The sequence below is a fragment of the Terrapene carolina genome, unplaced genomic scaffold (genome assembly GCF_002925995.2).
Source record: "Terrapene carolina triunguis isolate 2854851 unplaced genomic scaffold, T_m_triunguis-2.0 Scaffold638, whole genome shotgun sequence".
Lineage (NCBI taxonomy): Eukaryota > Metazoa > Chordata > Testudines > Emydidae > Terrapene > Terrapene triunguis.
In genome coordinates this window covers 475240-492608 of record NW_020664989.1, presented here as the reverse complement: position 1 = coordinate 492608, position 17369 = coordinate 475240, and the positions used below count along the sequence as shown (strand labels likewise).

General features: G+C 48.9%; 1 non-coding gene and 1 pseudogene across 1 annotated transcript; both read left to right on the top strand.

Annotated features, from left to right (window-relative positions):
* Positions 1 to 17369, top strand: part of LOC112124981 — a 573457-nt pseudogene that overhangs the window by 101364 nt on the left and 454724 nt on the right.
* TRNAV-AAC lies at positions 16063 to 16135 on the top strand. The gene has a single exon. It is a non-coding gene; the product is annotated as a tRNA-Val (tRNA).

Sequence of the window (17369 nt, the reverse complement as noted above, 5' to 3'; positions counted from 1 at the left end):
AGGGTTTCCCTCTGGGCAAAACTTTAAAGTTACACAAAGAACCTAAATTTTATCTTCCCTCTTATTTGCAAAAGAACCCACAAACAAGAAAATAAAAGTAATCTAACACATTCCTTCTCTAAATACTCACTACCCTATAGGAGTTGGATGGTTCCTTCTTTCTCTGTGTCCGGCAAAAGCACACACCCAGCACAGACAAAAGACTTTTTTCCCCCTTCCAGATTTTAAAGTATCTTGTCCCCTTATTGGTCCTTCTGGTCAGGTGTCAGCTAGGTTATGTGAGCTTCTTAACCCTTTACAGGTCAAAGAGGAATTAACCCTTAACTATATGTTTATGACACTAGTAATGACGATTTCCAGGCCAATCCTGTGTATTGAGTACCCGCTAAGGGCCCTGTGTGCTTACCAGAAACCTGGAGGAACTAATACAGTGCCTGAACATGAAACTCAACTGCTCCTAGTCACCGGTGAAAAACCCCTTCTTACCTAGAAACAAAGACCAGCAGGAGGGAATCAAGGCCCATCCTGGTCCCAGAGCCGAGGCCACACTCTCCTCCACTCTGCTAGTGACTCACTTTTTTTTCCACCATAGGCAGCCGTTCAACAGCCACATAAACCCGGTTAACCACTGCTGCAGGGAACTGCCTTCCTCGCTGAAGATGTTCCTGACAGCAGCTCTGCCAAAGATGATACAATGCTAAGGCATTGATTAGGTGCAGTGTGTCCTGTGACACCCATCCACTATATGGCAGCCTCTGCTGAGGGCGCCCTTCCTGCAATTGCAGTTGGCTCTGCTGGCACCCTGTGGCTTGCCTTCAGTCGTCCAGCAACAAGCCTAAGGCTAGCTGTAAATAATCCTGTCCAATGAAGTCTGGCGACCACCATCATGTAGCCAGAAGTCCCCACACCTGCTGGTTAAAAAAACAAGCCACCAGAAAGTGGTCCACAGTCTCAAGCGGTTTCGGAGCCTGACATAGCACCCATGGGCAACCTTTGTTCTGCACATGCTGGCCGTGCACATTTGCATGGATGTACAGTTTCCCATGAAAGATGCGCGATCACACGTCTCGGTATTTAAAAGACACCTCTGCCATATATAGATACTTTAGGGCTCCCGTCAGTAAGTTCTGAGGACAGTTGATCACCTTCAGTGGAAACCTTCCTAAAATTGGCCTGCATACCCTGTGGTACAATGACCTCTGTCAGGGCCGGCTCCAGGGTTTTTGCCGCCCCAAGTGGCGGGGGGAAAAAAAGCCAAAAAGCCACGATCACGATCAGCGGCAGCTCCACCGCCGCCACTTCATTCTTCAGTGGCAATTCGGTGGCAGGTCCTTCCCTCTGGGGCTGAATTGCTGCCAAAGAGACGGACATGCCACCCCTTTCCGTTGGCCGCCCCAAGCACATGCTTGCTGGGCTGGTGCCTGGAGCCGGCCCTGACCTCTGTGCAGACAGAGACAAAGGGAGGGCTTGCTGCTGTGGCCGCTGCTGCTGTGAGGGAGGCCACTGCTGTTGCTTAAACCATCCTGCAAGCACCTTCCACCTAGACACCCAATGAAAAAGCCTGTAGGATGTAAGGAGGGAGTGGATGAACACTAGAGAGAGAACGGGGGGCCCACCTAATCTTCTAGCCCTTCCGCCACCATTGGCAAACCCAAACCCGGTGCTGCACCTAGGGGGCTCAAAAATGTGGCCAAATCTGAAGAGTTGGTTGCATTCTCTGTGGTTGCTCCACCATTCCCCTCTGGCCTGACCTGCCCTCCAGCTCAGCCACCTGCTGAAAATTGAAAAACAAGAAAGTGGAGCCATAAAAGGATTCAAAGACCACTATGCCCAATCCTCCCTCTGTCACCAGCAGAAAAAGCCACACTTCTCCTGATGAGGGATGTCCTATTGCCCCACAAGAAGTGGAAGACCATTGTGTTCAGTCTCTGCAGCACTTGTGGAGCTGGGGGAAATACATGGCTGAGGAAATTTCCTGAGGCCAAAAGATAGGTCTTGAGCATGACAACCTTCTGGGCTAATGAAAAGGTCCACTTATGCCACTGGCCAAGCCGTTCCTCACAGGCCAGCAGCTGCCTATCCCAGTTCACATTCCCCACCTCATCCCCGACCCCAGACAGTACCCTCAAGATGTTCACCACCCTGGGGGTGCTCCTGTCTTGGCTGCTTATGAATTGCAAACCCCTGATGGTTAAGGGAAAACCCCCATCAGGGTCCGATTCCACCCACAGGGCCCTGCTCTTTTCTAGGTTCACCAGTTCTCCGGCTGCTGCCGAGTATGCCTCCAATAGTGTAACCGAAGTGTGGCAGTTACCCAGGGAGCTCACAATCACGATCATGTCTGTATGGGTGACCGCCTTCAATGCGACACCTCCCCTGCTCAGTCCTCCCAAGGTCTGATCAGGGCAAACCATGCCCAGCATTGCTCTGCTTCTGTGCAGTGCTCTCAGAAAATGGTCCAAAGAGAGCATGCACAGAAGGGGCTCAAGTGACAACCCTGTCATACGCCCGTGTGCACAGGGATTTTGTTCCCTAGCCAACCATTCACCAATGGGCAGACCGAGGCCTGCAGCCATCCAATAAAGTTCCCTGGAACTCCATAGTGTTTGAGCACTTGCCAGAAATAGTGCAGGTTGACTCAGTCAAAGGCCTTGGATTTATCCAGAGCCAACAAGTGACCTTCCCACTGCTTCTGGTGTGCACATTCGCAGATCTCCCGCACACTGCATAAGGAGTCTGTGACTGTTCGACCTCGCACTGCATTGGATGGGCTACAATGCATCAGATGGTCTGCTACCTCTCCCAGCCTCCTCTCGAGTACTTGGGCCAAGATCTTGTAGACAGGATTAAACAGAGCAGTGGGCCTCCAATTTCAGATGTCAGTCAGGTCTCCCATCTTGGCCAGCAATACCAGGATAGCATCGTATTGTGATGGACTCAGTGCCTACTGGTACAGGGAGCTGTTGAAGACGTTCATCAACACTGGTGTCAGAGGCTCCAGCAGTTCCCAGTAGAGCTCTGGGGGCAGACTGTCCGGGCCAGGAGATGTGCTGGTCCTCAAGGACAAAATTGCTTCTCTCACCTCATGTTCCTGCATGGGCTCCAGGAAACTCCCCCGGTCATCTCCTGACAGCAGTCCCCAGATAAGGAGAGAAACTGCTCCTGCACCTGCTGAGCAATATCCCGGCCCTAGAATAGCTCCCCATTATAGGCCTCCATGATGGCCAACATTCTACTGTGGTCCTGCACTACTGGATCCATGGGTCCCGCCCTGAGTCCCTGCATCATCTTGCATTGTCTCTGTTCTCTGCAGGCTGCAAAAATGTCCGTGGAGGCCACCCCTCCCTTCACTCGGTGGTCCCACTCAAATCGGGCCCACTGCAGCCTCATCTCCTGGAACTTGTCCAGCTGTCGCTTGATACAGTCATACAGGCACACGTTGACTACCTCACCTGTCTGGATGGTCTTGTAGAAATCCCACAGGCAACGCTGCAGGACTTAACACCATTGGTATTCTTTAACTTTGAGGTGTTTGCCGGGCTGCTGGAACAAAGGCACCAACTCCTCCTTCACCAACTCCCACCAATCCCCCTGCTTGACATAGAACCCTCTGATGCTTTCCCATTCTGCCAACACCGCCAGGCCTCACCACCCTCCCCCTTTGTCTTGCAAGCTGTGGATGTTCAGCTTCCAATATCCTCTGCTATGGGCCAGGATATTGCCCACATTGAGACACATGGTGAGTGCTGCATGATTGGAACAGTCCATTGGTGCTACCCTGCACTGGACTGTCGATGTGCTCTTTCACAAAAATCCACTCAATGCGACTGCTGTGGTGACGATGCAGGAAAGGAAACAGAACACCAGGTTTGTTGGTAGCCAGAGAGCTTTACAAGCCTCCTGCAAAAGCCTCCCAGGAAACTTTTCCTGGGGTTTTTATTCTTCTCCTTACTTTGTTTACAACTTATCTGAGTGGTTACATTCTTGCCCATTCAGAAGGCAGGCAGTATACATGAGCATAAGATTACAAACCCATCTCTTAAGCGCGTAAACACCAGCTGCAAAAATGATGTCAGGTTAGCCAATAAGTTTTCCAAACATAGGTGCTAGGACAAGGTCATTCCTGCCTCGTTACCAAGGGAACAGTTTGCCGTTCACGCTGGCAGACGATTCGGGAACAACACATTCCTACATCCCCCCCCTATTTTATTATATATGCGGTGTTTAGACAAAGCACCTTTGCAGGGTAGTATACACAATGCCACTAGATTGGGTAAACATTAAACAAAGCAGCAAAGCAAAACGCCAAAAATCAAAACTAAGACCCCATACTATAAAAGGGTCTTTATCCACTCTAAGGGTGGTTATGACTAGATATAATCCCACCAAGGAGGAAAAACATCCTGGCGGATGGCTTAAACCTAACATTTCAGCATATCAATTTGCTATTGCATGCAATTACTATTATCAGTAGGCTTAAAACAACACATTTCTTTCACTGTCTCACACCCCAGATGTTGCTGGGTGGTTTACAGATAGGAACAAGGCAAGTACTTAACAGACCTTGCATGTCTGGGGCAACGGCCAGGCAGAAATCAGATTGATTTAATACTTCTGCCAGGTGGACCCAAATGTCTTGTAATGTGGTGTCATTAACATACACACAGCAGTCATTAGCTTGAAAAAGTAAGTGTCCTGTCAGGTGTAATCCCAGGAGCACTGACTAAAATTAACTGGGCATACCAGGTAGTCTAATTTCCCAGATGTCTTGGTGAATTACCCAATCCCACATGCATCCTCCCCATGGACCCGGCAGGATTCGGTATGTGGGAGCCCACACCCCCTCAACCGGTCCACATGCTTGGAAGGAGCACTGAGAACGTCTGCACTTCCACCCGGAAAGTCTCCAAGTATGTCTCCATGGCCACAGATCAGATGGTACTCCTGATGTGTCTGTAAGGGCAGTGGGCCAAGCCTAATGCTCTAGATCATTTTGAATGGCCATTAGCTAGTCATTCCGGAAATCCTGAATGTCTGAACATGCTAGATCCCACTGCAATGCTTTCCCAGCCTTAGTGATATTCAATACCATCTCTGTCAGCAACTTCTGGGTCATTGTCTGTATTTGGATGTGTTACAGGGGTAATAGTGTAATGGATAAGATGGCAGGGGCAATGGCAACAAGGTGCCTTTGGTACTTATCATTTAAAATCCAATTAGGGAGGGCAATACATGCTGAAGGACTTATCCAAAACACAGGGCGCAGCCTGTAGAATAAACCCCAAAATCCAATCAATACCACATTCCCAAGCATGGGTCCCACAAATTTCTTTTTTTCCAGGTTATAATTCTTTATTTCTTCACCAGGGTCAGTTCTTAATGTCTTTTGTAGTCAGGAATCCCTGGACTTTGTGGTTTCAATGAAGCAAATGTTCCTTCTTCTCTTTTCCTGAAACAGTGTGGTTTAGCATCATACAGGGGAGAGGTTACTAGCACATCACCCTGTAATGGTTTTGTGTCTTCTCGAAAAATTCAAAGCAACAGTAGGTCTGTCAGTGGACAAGGGAGAGGTTACTAGCACTTCACCTTGTCTTTTTTTCCTTTTTCCTGCTGTCCAGATGGCACAGCAGAACTAGAAGGAGAAATAGGCTTATCATCAGTCAGAAAGTCCTCCCGAGGTGGAGGGGTCTTTTTGCAGTGAAAAGCATGGGTCCAGGCAGTCAGTCCTTGGCACTTCACAGCAGTGTTGGTGGTTAACAGGACTTGGAAAGGGCCTTTCCAGCATGGAGCCAAAGCAGTCTTTCGTTGATGGATTTTACATAGACTCAGTTTCCTGGTTTCAATTAATGGCAGGGGTGCTAGGGTCTTTGGATAGCACTTCTTTTATCTGTGAGAAAAGAAACCTAGCACATTTCATTAATGCCTGGCAGTGTTTTGCAAATTTCATTGTTGCTCGGGCACATTCAAGCCCCCCCCTTGTCTTGGGAGTCAGCCAAGTTTTGGCTGTGACCTTGGATGAGCCTGCAAGCTGTATTTTCCTCTCAGTTAACTCATTCTGTGCTTTTTCCTCTTCTCCCTTTCTCAGCTTCTTTTAACCTACAAAGGAAACCTTCACTCTTCCAGTAAAATAACTTTATTACAGAGCTTTGGAGCAACAAACCGGGACAAGCACACCCACTTTTGAGGAGTGCACTCGGTACAGCCTCAGGTGTCTAATTGCTTTCCTCCCTCCCCAGCCCTCTGGCTAGAAATCTGAGGTAGCCAGAAGGATCCCATGGGCAATATGGGGAGTGGGTTAACCTTCCATTTCCTTGTTTCCAAAGACTGTTGGTATGCAATTCTTAACAACAATTTTTGCCATAAAACACAAAAATAATTCCTATTGTACCAGTAAATGCATGGTACATTGAATGCTGTTCAGCTGGCATCCGTTTTCTCTGATGATCTGAAAAACAAAAGAACAGAGGTCTACCCCTTCTGGGCAGTCAGTCATTGCTTAAAATGTTTCCTTGTATTTGTTTCATAGGCAGCCCAGGTTTCAGTGGCTTCTACCTTATTAGTTAGAAAATTGCATTAATACAGATGCTTTCTGGCTTGCTTCCAGATTCAAAGCTATCCACAGCTTAAAGATTCTTACTTAAAAAGGGACACAATTGACTTTTCCAGTCTTTTGATTGCCTTTTACTTAACATATAATTCAAAGGGCTATCCTTAGAGGGTTTTACCAGAGACCCACCCATCTGCCTGCTGACACTCTAACAGAGAATTACACAGAGAACAGAGGGAATTATGGCCTAATAGGATCCTATTACAGGAATTTCTTTTGTGCTTACAAACACGGGGGTATTAAAGGGGCTAGTGGACTCCTCCAAATGTCCTGCCTGCAGCTGGTCATTAACCAAGTGCTGGAGGGCCTCCAGCTTTTCCAGAGGAAGCGGCCACTGCGCAACCCATACGGGCTCGTCAGTGAGCCAACGGAGGGGGAGGGCCGTACGCCTAATCATCAATATGGATGGTCGCAATTAACTGCGTTAATAAATCACGGCCCCACAGATTGAGGTGTAGCCCCCTCCATCATCCGCCCACGGACTCGGGCCGCGGCGGTGAGAGAGCCGAATCCTAACCACTAGACCACCAGGGATAAGCTGCCTGGGGCGTGCCCTCCGCCTGCTGGGGGATGCTCAAAAACTGCCCTGTGCCATATAACTGCTCAGCGAGATAGGCCCCCCCACCTTGTGCTGCTGCTGCAAGCGCCTCTCGCTGGTACTCGCTATCCCACACAACGTATTGCGCGGGAGACAGCACCATGCGACACGTCTTTCCAATCTTGGGGGAGCAAGTGATAACCGTTTGACACACCTTTCAAGATCCCCCGGAGCTCGTGCAAAACCGAGTAGGGGAGAGCCTCCCAGTTCACTACCCGCCCCCCGTTTCCATTATCCCGCCTAGAGACGAGAAACGCCTCGAACCCACGGCTGGATTCCCCGCCGGTCAAGAGACCGGCCTCGCGCACTGGCTGCACCGCCGCGGCGACAGCGCCCCCCCGCCTGACCGGTGGGCAGGGGGGCGCCGCCACGGGCGGCGGCGCAGGGGGGGTCAGCTGCGGGCAGGAGGGGGGTGGCCCATCACCTGGGGGCAAGGGGGAAACCGGCTTAAGGCCATCGGGGCCGAACTCCTCCAGCGCCTCCTTACAACGCTGCCAGAGCAGCAGGTGCTGAACTGGGGCACGGGGTTCACTATACAAGGTGATCCCAATCCGTATCCAATCAGAAAGCTGTAATGACCCGCAGTCTGGATACCAGGGGCACTGGTGATCTATTTCCCTTAGAAGGTCCTCAATATGAGCGACCGGGACAGCGACACATGATCGCTGCCGTATAATCTTTTGTAACTCTCTTGCGTGCTCCTTCTGGGCACTGGAAAGTTTCCCCCCCATACTCACGAATAAGGGGCGGCAAGCAGCCGCGGGCGCGCTCGGCGTATCCAGCCGGTGAGTAGAGGGGTATCACGGCGGGGTCACCAGCTGCTGTGGTGACGACACAGGAAAGGAAACAGAACACCAGGTTTGTTGGTAGCCAGAGAGCTTTACAAGCCTCCTGCAAAAGCCTCCCAGGAAAACTTTTCCTGGGGTTTTTATTCTTCTCCTTACTTTGTTTACAACTTATCTGAGTGGTTACATTCTTGCCCATTCAGAAGGCAGGCAGTATACATGAGCATAAGATTACAAACCCATCTCTTAAGCGCGTAAACACCAGCTGCAAAAATGATGTCAGGTTAGCCAATAAGTTTTCCAAACATAGGCGCTAGGACAAGGTCATTCCTGCCTCGTTACCAAGGGAACAGTTTGCCGTTCACGCTGGCAGACGATTCGGGAACAACACATTCCTACATGCGACTCCTGGCCTGTCCCCACAGAAAGGTGTACCCCATTTGCGGATAGTGTGAGCTTGGATTAGAGGAATAGGAGGCTGGTTCCACTACAGAGAAACACATCCTCTAAACCGACCTCGCTACAGACCTGTGCCAGGTAGTGCTCATCATAAAAGAGTTTCCTCTGATAGTTGGGAAAACAGGACCAGCGGTCCTCAGGCTGGCTGACACGATTAAAATCCCCCTCAAAAAAACACCAAACACCATGAGGTCCAGAGGAAGGGAGCCAGTTCCTTCCAGAGATCTTTCCTTTCACACCTTTACTGGGGACCATACACACTAATATAGCGATAAACAGTGCTACGAGCACAAAGTCCACCAATAATGCCCTCACTGATTTCAGCGGAAACAGTGGCCAACCTTACAGCAGCGTTGGCCACAGCAGCGAGACCCCCCTTCGGCTCGGTCCGTATGGAGGACAAAGTACCACAGAGAGAGACAGGACAATTTTAGGGAGGTTCCTCTGAAGGTGAGCAACTGTCCCCAGATCTTACTGACAAGAGCCTTAAAGTATTCGCAAATGGCATGGGTGCCCTTTAAGTACCGAGATGTGGGGGTTGGGCACGGTGGGCTTTGAAGCCTTTTACGCTCTACTCTTGTGTTTTTCAATTTTCAGCAGGTGGCTGAGCTGGAGGGCAGGTCAGGCCCTAGGGGAATGGAAGGGCAACCACAAAGAATGCAACCGACTCCAGATCATGGGATACACTGCGCCTAATCAATGCCATAGCATTGTATCCCCTTTGGCAGAGCTGCCATGAGGAGCATCTTCAGCGACGAAGGCAGTTCCCCGTAATAGTGGCTAACCAGGTTTCTGTGGCCCTTAAACGGCTGGCCGTGGTGGAAAAACACTGTGAGTCAGCAGCAGAATGGAGGTGGGCGTGGGCTGGTCTCTGGGATCTGGATGGGCCTTGACTCCATCCTGCTGGTCTCTGATTGAGGACAGGGAAAGGGTCTTACTGCAGCAAGTGGGAGCAGTTGTGTTTCATGTTCAGGCATTGGTATCAGTTCCTTTAGGTTTCTCATAAGCACATAGGGACATTAGCAGGTGCTCTCAATGAAGGATTGGCCCAGATACCATAATGTGATGGGGATTGAATGTTCCTTTTTTTTTTTTTTTTTTTGGTATTTCCAATGGCATTTCTGTCTGTGATTTCCTTTTGCTTTATATAACCATGTTTTCTCCTGGATCCGATATTTAACTGAAAGAAGAAGAAGGTCTCAGGGAAGCGGATGGAGGAGCAGGCTGGGGCTAGGGCTGATAAGACAGCGAGAGTAGCAAGTTTTCTGTATGGTTTCCTGCCTTCTTTTTCTTGACTAGTTTCTCTTCTGCACCAAACTTGCTCCTTTCTTATGTGAGCCTGGCTAGCTCAGTTAGTAGAGTATCAGACTTTTAATCTGAAGGCCCAGGGTTTAAGTCCCTGGTCAGGTGAAGAAGGGATCCTTTCCTTCTGTGCTTTCCCTCAAGAGGCATCTCTTAGGTACATTCCCTGACATTACTTTTTTTCTTTTCAGGACTTGGGATTTCCTAGGAAGGACCATTTACTGCCAGGGACCAAAGGGGCAACTTCCTTGCATTCTCACTTGCCTCAAAGTCTGGAGGAAAAAAGGCCTGTGGGTCTACAGGAAACCGCTGCATGCCGACTTGTTGAGCAAATACAGGGCTGGCCAGAGAGGCCAGAGAGGCCTTGAGCAAGGGAGGGAAAAATTGTCCACCCAGGCTCTTCCACAGCAGAAGTGAGCAGAACACAAGCTGTTCCCTGCCTGCCCTATGGGGTAAGGGCCATCACTCAGGGCTTTAAATCCTGCAATGTAAGTTCAAGTCTCAGTGGGACCTTGGGGTCCTTTGGTTGCCAGCTAACCATACTGGGATTTCCAAAGCTTCATCTTGCTCTCTCAAATGACTTGGGATCCTGTCTTTTGCCCGCTAGCTGTTGTGACTTGAGCGCAAGAGTGGACGTTTGATCCAGAAGGCTGGCTGTGCCTGCAGTCCTGTAGATAGGGATGCGAGCTGCATTTCCTCTCAGTCCTGAAGCTGTACTGCAGCCTGACCTAGGAGGCAGCCCTATTGGCCCCAAATCACTTGGGCAGTGTTCATGTTTCCCAGGAATGCTGAAGGGTGGGCCTAAGGGAGGGAGGCTTAATACTCCTCCCTATCAGTCAGTGCAGAAGAGGAGGGCTGCAAGAGTGGGCAGGTTGATGAGCTGGGCCTTCTAGCGTTCGGTCAGGGATGGGGTGGGTAAAGCGAACTGGGAGAAGCAGTTGCTGGCCTGTGAAGAACGGTTCGGCCAGTGGCGTAATTGGATCTTGTCATTAGCCTACAAAGTTGTGATGTTCAAGACCTATCTTTTGGCCACAGGGAATTTCATTAGCTATGTATTTCACCCTGCTCCACAACTGCTGCTGAGACCAAACACGATGGCCTTCCACTTCTTGTGGGGCAATGGAATGACCCTACTTAGTTAGGAAAAGTGTGGCTTTTCTGCCATATTAGAAGAGGGGTTGAGCCTGGTGGGCTTTCAAGACTTTTACAGCTCTACTTTTTTGTTTTTCAATTTTCTGCAGGTTGCTGAGCTGGAGGGCAGGTCAGGCTCGAGGGGAATGGCGGGGCAACCACAAAGAATGCAACCGACTCTTCAGATATGGCCGTATTTTTTTTTACCCCACTGGATGCAGCACTGGGTATGAGATGGCTGATGGTGGCGGAAGGGGGAGGAGATTAGGAAGCCCCTCCTCCAGTGTTCTTCTACTCACACCATACATCCTACAGGTTTTTCAGTGGGTGGCTAGGTGGAAGGTGCTTGCAGGATGGGTTCGTCCGCAACAGTGGCTGCCCTCATAGTAGCGGCGGCCACAGCAGCGAACCCCCCCCCCCCGGCTCAGTCTGAACAGAGGTAAATGTACTACTGGGTGAGACAGGTCGATTTTAGGGAGTTTCCTCTGAAGGTGAGCAACTGTCCTCAGAACTTACTGACAGGAGCTTTAAAGTATTTGCAAATGTGCACATCTGGCATGTGCAGAGCAAAGGCTGTCCAGGGGCACTGTGTCAGGCTCTGGCACACCTTGAGACAATGGACCACCTTCAGCCACCAGGTAACCCAGGATCTAAGGCAGGAATGGGGTGAGGAAGCAAGTCACGCTGAGCAAGGCAGGCAAAAATTCATCTTGCCTTCATGGGTGCTCGCAATGATGCCCTTTTTGTGTCCCATGGCTGACAGAAACATCCCAGACAGAGAAGCAGCAGACCAAAAAATGCACCTTTCAGGTGCTGAAGTAGCTCAGTCAAGAGCGTGTTAGACTGAAGATCTAGAGGTCCCTGGTTCAATCCCAGGTGTTAGCATGCTCTTTGTGTGCAGTGGTGGGCTGTTTTCTGGAAGCATAGCAGTGCCTTTACCCACCACGAATCCCTCATTTTGGGCTCCCAAGCAAGAAAAGACAGCATGGACTTGTGCACCGAGTTGGCCCACCTGACCTTTCTTTCTTCTCTTGCTCTTTCTCAGCAAGGGGAAGAAAAAGAAGCTCTCCTTCAAGCTGGAGTCACAAGGCCAACGTAAGGATGACTTCCTCACTGCCGGCTCCAGTCCTTTGCTCTACCAGCTGACCTATCGAAGGGCTCCCACCACTTTCTCCAGGTTCACCCATCAGTGTGTTCAGAATGGAGAGGGGTAACTAGTGGTGTTCTCCAGTGGTCAGTCCTAGGACCAATCCTATTCAACTTATTCATAAATGATCTGGAGAAAGGGGTAAACAGTGAGGTGGCAAAGTTTGCAGACCATACTAAACTGCTCAAGGTAGTTAAGACCAATGCAGACTGTGAAGAACTTCAAAGAGATCTCACAAAACTAAGTGATTGGGCAACAAAATGGCAAATGAAATTTAATGTGGATAAATGTCAAGTAATGCACATTGGAAAAAATAACCCCAACTATACATACAATATGATGGGGGCTAATTTAGCTACAACTAATCAGGAAAGAGATCTTGGAGTCGTCATGGATAGTTCTCTGAAGACGACCATGCAGTGTGCAGCGGCAGTCAAAAAAGCAAACAGGATGCTAGGAATCATTAAAAAAAGGATAGAGAATAAGATGGAAAATATCTTATTGCCCTTATATAAATCCATGGTACACCCGCATCTTGAATACTGCGTACAGATGTGGTATCCTCATTTCAAAAAAGATATACTGGCATTAGAAATGGTTCAGAGAAGGGCAACTAAAATGATTAGAGTTTGGAACAGGTACCATTGAGGAGAGATTAAAGAGACTAGGACTTTTCAGCTTGGAAAAGAGGAGACTAAGGGGGGATATGATAAAGTTATATAAAATAATGAGTGGTGTGGATAAAGTGAATAAGGAAAAGTTATTTACTTCTTCCCATAATATAAGAACTAGGGGCCATGAAATGAAATTAATAGACAGCAGGTTTAAACAAATAAAAGGAGGTTCTTCTTCACACAGCACGCAGTCAACATGTCAAACTCCTTGCCTGAGGAGGTTGTGAAGGCTAGGACTATAACAGTGTTTAAAAGAGAACTAGATAAATTAATAGGTTTCAGAGTGGTAGCCGTGTTAGTCTGTATCAGCAAAACAAACGAGGAGTACTTGTGGCACCTTAGAGAGTAACAAATTTATTTGAGAAACAACTCTGACATCATAATAAAAAAACTGACAAAGGAGGTGCTGTCGTCATCATGAATAGGTCGGAATATGAACGAGAGACTGCTAGGCAGCTCTCTAACACCACATTCTACAAGCCATTACCCTCTGGTTCCACTGAGGGTTATTAAAAGAAACTACGCCATCTGCTCAAGAAACTCCCTGAAAAAGAACAAGAACAAATCTGCACACCCCTAGAACCCTGACCAGGGGTATTCTCTCTGCTACCCAAGATCCATAAACCTGGAAATCCTGGATGCCCCATCATCTCAGGCATTGGCACCCTGACAGCAGGATTGTCTGGCTATATAGTCTCCCTCCTCAGGCCCTACGCTACTAGCACTCCTAGCTATCTTCGAGACACCACTGACTGTCACTTCCTGAGGAAACTACAATCCATTGGTGATCTTTCAGAAAACACCATCCTGGCCACTATGGATGTAGAAGCCTCTAAACCAACATTCCACACAAAGATTCATAGATTCATAGATTCTAGGACTGGAAGGGACCTCGAGAGGTCATCGAGTCCAGTCCCCTGCCCGCATGGCAGGACCAAATACTGTCTAGACCATCCCTGATAGACATTTATCTAACCTACTCTTAAATATCTCCAGAGATGGAGATTCCACAACCTCCCTAGGCAATTTATTCCAGTGTTTAACCACCCTGACAGTTAGGAACTTTTTCCTAATGTCCAACCTAGACCTCCCTTGCTGCAGTTTAAGCCCATTGCTTCTTGTTCTAGCCTCAGAGGCTAAGGTGAACAAGTTTTCTCCCTCCTCCTTATGACACCCTTTTAGATACCTGAAAACTGCTATCATGTCCCCTCTCAGTCTTCTCTTTTCCAAACTAAACAAACCCAATTCTTTCAGCCTTGCTTCATAGGTCATGTTCTCAAGACCTTTAATCATTCTTGTTGCTCTTCTCTGGACCCTTTCCAATTTCTCCACATCTTTCTTGAAATGCGGTGCCCAGAACTGGACACAATACTCCAGCTGAGGCCTAACCAGAGCAGAGTAGAGCGGAAGAATGACTTCTCGTGTCTTGCTCACAACACACCTGTTAATACATCCCAGATGGACTACAAGCCATCAGGAACAGTATCCCCGATAATGTCATGGCAAACCTGGTGGCTGAACTTCGCGACTTTGTCCTCACCCATAACTATTTCACATTTGGGGACAATGTATACCTTCAAGTCAGCGGCACTGCTATGGGTACTCACATGGCCCCACAGTATGCCAACATTTTTATGGCTGACTTAGATCAGTGCTTCCTCAGCTCTCATCCCCTAATGCCCCATCTCTACTTGCTCTACACTGATGACATCTTCATCATCTGTACCCATGGAAAAGAAGCCCTTGAGGAATTCCACCATGATTTCAACAATTTCCATCCCACCATCAACCTCAGCCTGGACCAGTCCACAGAAGAGATCCACTTCCTGGACACGACAGTGCTAATAAGCGATGGTCACATAAACACCACCCTTTACCGGAAACCTACTGACCGCTATACTTTACCTACATGCCTCCAGCTTTCACCCAGACAACACCACATGATCCATTGTCTACAGCCAAGCTCTACGATACAATCGCATTTGCTCCAACACCTCAGACAGAGACAAACACCTACAAGATCTCTATCAAGAATTCTTACAACTACAGTACCCACCTGCTGAAGTGAAGAAATAGATTAACAGAGCCAGAAGAGTACCCAGAAGTCACCTACTACAGGACAGGCCCAACAAAGAAAGTAGCAGAACGCCACTAGCCGTCACCTTCAGCCTCCAACTAAAACCTCTCCAGTGCATCATCAATGATCTACAACCTATCTTGAAGGACGATCCCGCACTCTCACAGATCTTGGGAGACAGGCCAGTCCTTGCTTACAGACAGCCCCCCAACCTGAAGCAAATACTTACCAGCAACCACACAACAAAAACACTAACCCAGGAACCTATCCTTGCAACAAAGCTCATTGCCAACTCTGTCCACATATCTATTCAGGAGACACCATCATAGGACTTAATCACATCAGCCATACTATCAGAGGCTCGTTCACCTGCACATCTACCAATGTGATATATGCCATCATGTGCCAGCAATGCCCCTCTGCCATGTACATTGGCCAAACCGGACAGTCTGTATGTAAAAAAATAAATGGACACAAATCAGATGTCAAGAATTATAACATTCAAAAACCAGTCAGAGAACACTTCAATCTCCCTGGTCACTCAATTACAGACCTAAAAGTCGTAATATTACAACAAAAAAACTTCAAAAACAGACTCCAGCAAAAGACTGCTGAATTGGAATTAATTTGCAAACTGGACACCATTAAATTAGGTTTGAATAAAGACTGGGAGTGGATGGGTCATTACACAAAGTAAAACTGTTTCCCCATGTTTATTTTTCCCCCTACTGTTACTCACACCTTCTTGTCAACTGTTGGAAATGGGCCATCCTGATGATCACTACAAAAGTGTCTTTTTTCTCCTGCTGATAATAGCTCACCTTAACTGATCACTCTCGTTATAGTGTGTATGGCAACACTCATTTTTTCATGTTCTCTGTGTGTATATATATATATCTTCCTACTGTATTTTCCAGTGCATGCATCCAATGAAGTGGGTTTTAGCCCACAAAAGCTTATGCTCAAATAAATTTGTTAGTCTCTAAGGTGCCACAAGTACTCCTCGTTCTTTTTGCAGATAAATTAATGGAGGTTAAGTCCATTAATGGCTATTAGCCAGGACGGGTAAGGAATGGTATCCCTAGCCTCTGTTTTTCAGAGGGTGGAGATGGCTGGCAGGCGAGAGATCACTTGATCATTACCTGTTAGGTTCACTCCCTCTGGGGCACCTGGCATTGGCCACTGTTGGCAGACAGGATACTTGGTTGGATGGACCTTTGGGCTGACCCAGTATGGCCATTCTAATGTTCTTATGAAGGGAGAGGCAAAGCACTGCAACAGAGTTTCTATAGTGTAGTGGTTATCATGTTTGCCTAACATGCAAAAGGCCTCTGGTTCAAAACCAGGCAGAAAGGTGATGGCTTACTTTTCCCAGCTCCCCTAGCTGTCCAGCAAGGCGCTCCTACTGCTGCGATTGCCCTGTCCCTGTAATAACCCCAACCCTTGCATGACAGCAGGTGGTGAAATGAGCTGAGAAAAAGCCTTGGCATCAGCAACGGAAAGCTAGAGGATCTAGGCCAGTCACCTTTTGAAGCCTTGTGGCTTGGCCTCCTCTGCCCTGGGAGTTTGGCCTAAGGAGGCCGGCTCTTCCTGCTGGCCTCCTTTGCGTGACTTGCCAAAGGAGGAAGTGAGGCAGGAATGGGGCAAAAGAGGAAAGTCATGCTGAGGAAGGCACAGCAGAAGCTAAGCACCTCAGTGCGGCTAAGTGGGGTTAGTAGAGTGCCACCATTCATTCTGCAAAGCCTGGGGAGGTGTGGTTGTCTGCTGGGAGGTAGAATCCTGTGCCTGCCTCTTGGTTTCCCAGGGATGGCTACTTGCAGCACAGGAGAAGAAGGATGGTTCTGGGTGAAAGGAAGACAAGCAAAGCTATGGGAGGAAATTTTGGTGTGGGTGCAGGCTCTGTGCTGGGGGAGGGGGTTGGGGTGCTGGAGGGGTGTTGCTTACCCCGGGCACTGCAGCTCCCAAAGTGACCAGTACACACAACCCTCTGGCAGCAGCTCCTAGGTGGGCAGGGCCAGGGGATCTCCGTGTGCCGCTGCCTGTAGGCACTGCCCCCAGAGCTCCCATTGGCTGCAGTTCCTGGCCAATGGGAGCTGTGGAGTTGGTATTTGGGGCAGGGACAGCGCATGGAGACACACACACACCCTGCCCCAGGGGATGCCGGGACATGCCAGCCACTTCTGGGAGTGGCACAAAGGGACGGAGGCAGAGTGGGCAGGGAGCCACCTTAGTGCTGCTGGCACATCTCTGCACACCCATTGGGGGAGTGGAGCAGAGGGCCTCCATGCACTGCCTGGGGTGGGGGCAGTGCACAGAGCTGCCTCCCCTTAGAGGTCTATTACAGGAGTGGGTGGGTGGCGTCTTTTGGCCTGCAAGGTGCAGCAGGTCGGATTAGATGATCACACTGGTCCCTTCTGACCTTAAAGTCTCTGAGTCTAAAAGGGAGAGGGAAGTAAAGGAAATTTTTTTTAAATATAAACCAAACATTGTAATACCAGGATGACTCCAACAGCTCATTGTATAGTCCTGCCCCTTTCTTCCTCCCCTGTGTGTTTATGACCTGCTTGGATTTGGGACATTGAGTCTCTC